The sequence below is a fragment of the Montipora capricornis genome, chromosome 2 (assembly GCF_036669925.1).
Source record: "Montipora capricornis isolate CH-2021 chromosome 2, ASM3666992v2, whole genome shotgun sequence".
Classification (NCBI taxonomy): domain Eukaryota; kingdom Metazoa; phylum Cnidaria; class Anthozoa; order Scleractinia; family Acroporidae; genus Montipora; species Montipora capricornis.
Window position 1 is genome coordinate 50,121,769 of NC_090884.1, and position 2,500 is coordinate 50,124,268.

General features: G+C 40.5%; 1 long non-coding RNA gene across 1 annotated transcript in view; it reads right to left on the reverse strand.

Annotated features, from left to right (window-relative positions):
• Positions 1 to 2,083: 2,083 nt before the first annotated feature.
• LOC138025893 (uncharacterized) overlaps positions 2,084 to 2,500 on the reverse strand; it is a 2,682-nt gene continuing 2,265 nt past the window's right edge. The window contains exon 2 of the long non-coding RNA XR_011127182.1: positions 2,084 to 2,500. This exon is cut by the window's right edge and continues 835 nt beyond it. This is a non-coding gene — a long non-coding RNA (uncharacterized lncRNA).

Genomic DNA, 2,500 nt, shown 5'->3' on the forward strand with positions numbered 1-2,500 from the left:
ACACTTTCCGTCACATTTACAATAAAAATTATTACACACACTTGCAAAAGAAAAAACAATTTTGTTTGCACCGCCATTGCGCACAACTGAGCACAACTTCGTTTTCTTCGAAGAATGGCGGGCTTTGTGCAGGCACCCACCAGCGGCTACACTCATCGAAACTCAAATCTGGTGCATGCGCAGACAGAATGCCCCTCTGCTATTAATAGCAGGAACCTCACACGTTTGAGACATTTACCAATTAAAGCTGGACTAGAGTACCATATTATTGACTTGCCCTCAAGCACGAGGTAAAAATCGATTTTACGAAATAAAGTTCGATCTTAATTCGATACGTATACATCAGTAATAATTAAAAAAAATTGCATTGACTCTTACCTTACATATAACGAAATACTCAAACCACACGCGTCCTGGTAGTAAAAATCACGATAAATGTATTTGGAAATTCAACGGTCCACAAAAAAACCTATTTTGCAGCTAAAACACGCAAAATGAAGTCACATTGAAGCTAAATCTTCAGACATCTTCAGCCATTTTTGATTCCTGGAACCGCTGATCAAGTGTAGCGAAAACGAAATTCTAATTGTGTGTCACGTGACAAAATACTCCACTTACCCCATCCCCACAGCGGCTTCTCGTAACAGCTCCATGGTTACGAGAAGCCAAGTCAAGCAGAGGATCGAAAACGAAGCAGATACTAGGTAGTTTCTTTGGCTTTGCTTCGTGGCAGTTGAAATCAATGCGTCAAACAAACATAAAATGCGTTGAAAGGTCATATTCACCGGCATTTCCTGGAAGAAAATCTTCGATGCAGATCATGAAGTCTTCAAAATATTACTTGTGAAAGTGGAGGACAAAAGCATTCCCTTTTTGAGTCGAAAACGAAAGGAGGATTCTTCCTTTCTTTCACTTGCCTACGTTCAACAAGACGAAAGAACAACATATCACCTTCGCGCCGAAATTTGAACACTGTTGTCATGACAGCTTGCACATGCGCATACGTTATTCAGCCCTGTTTCCGCCGCCATATTAGGGAGCTTAAGCACGCGCGTTTTTGAGACGCGGACGGCAAGCGGAAGTGAGTTGTTTTCCCTTTTAACTTGTCTTCCCACAAACACATTTTTATTGCTAAGTATCTTTTCTCCATTAGAGATGATTAGTATAAAAATCTGTGAGACAGCACTGTCCTGGCACGCAAAATTTTCACTCCTGGTTGCCGTCCGCGTCTCAAAAACGCGCATGCTTAAGCTCCCTATTAAAAGCCGAGAAAACCCTGGGAACGAGATTGTTCCAATGTCTTGCGCTTGCACAAGCGCAGTTACGCAAACCAAGCTCTTTTACGTCATTATCCTCTAGCGAATCAGCGGTTTTTGCGCTCTGTCGACAGAGCTGAAAAACGACTGCGCAAGTCACTGATCCCGCGGCACGAAACGCAGGCTCAAGGGCGCGCTCATTCAAAAAGACTATCTGTTCGCCGGAAAATGACAGCCGTTGATTAAATCAAAAAAATAAGGTCGCTGTTTGAAAGATAAGGATTTTGTCACAATTTTTGACGAGTTTTGATGTTTTTCCAAAAATTGAAGGGGTGTACAAATTGTGTAAAAATTGTTTTCGCGTGGTAAATGCACCTTTCGTGTGACTATACGGTGAATGGAGGTAACGAGCGCTGCAATGCTTACTTTTTTGACAGTGTTGGCTTTTGTCGCAAGTTTCTCGAACGGTTTTTGCAAGTTCTTGGTTTTCTGGGAGGACCAGAAATTCCCTTAAACCCTGTTTTGGCGATGTTCTGCAGGTGGAATTGGTGAGAGCTTCGAACTTATCGGTGGAGACTAGTTCGTCGAGTGGTTGCGATACAGGACAATGCCTCTTTGTCTTTGTCGGTAAAGAGACATTGAAAAACCTTATGACGTTCCAGATACTCTCTATAATACTCTGAACAATAAAGGAAGACAACTGGTGAATTATAGACCGGGTGGTGAATGGTGACACGCTTACAAAAGATATTTTGGCAAGCATGCTTAAAGCGATATTAAAATGGAGTATGCAAAGATGCAAGAACTCAGGCAAATTGACCTCCACGTTTCTCCAAATTTTAATACGAATTTATAATTATCATGAAAGCAAAATACATCTTTCGCTCTTTACACAGCATTTTTTGTTAAATTTATAGAAGAGCGATGAAAGCCAGCCCCAACAGAAACTGAGATAAACCGGTGAAAAGATTATACACTGTATGATACACAGAGAGCAGGCAAAAAAGTGCTTCATCCTGGAAAGCCCACTTACTGACATTAAACAGCTCAGAGAAAATTAATTTGCCCCTGATTTGCTTGCCTTTTAAAATAAAAATTCATCAGATCCTAACCTGATCAAGAGACGTCATTAATGTTATTTTTCTTTCAGAAAGTAAATCCTTTTTTCCATATTTAACAATTGACAAGAAACTACAAAAATTTTACAAGGATCAGTTCAGACAACACAGTGCATATTGCAAAAC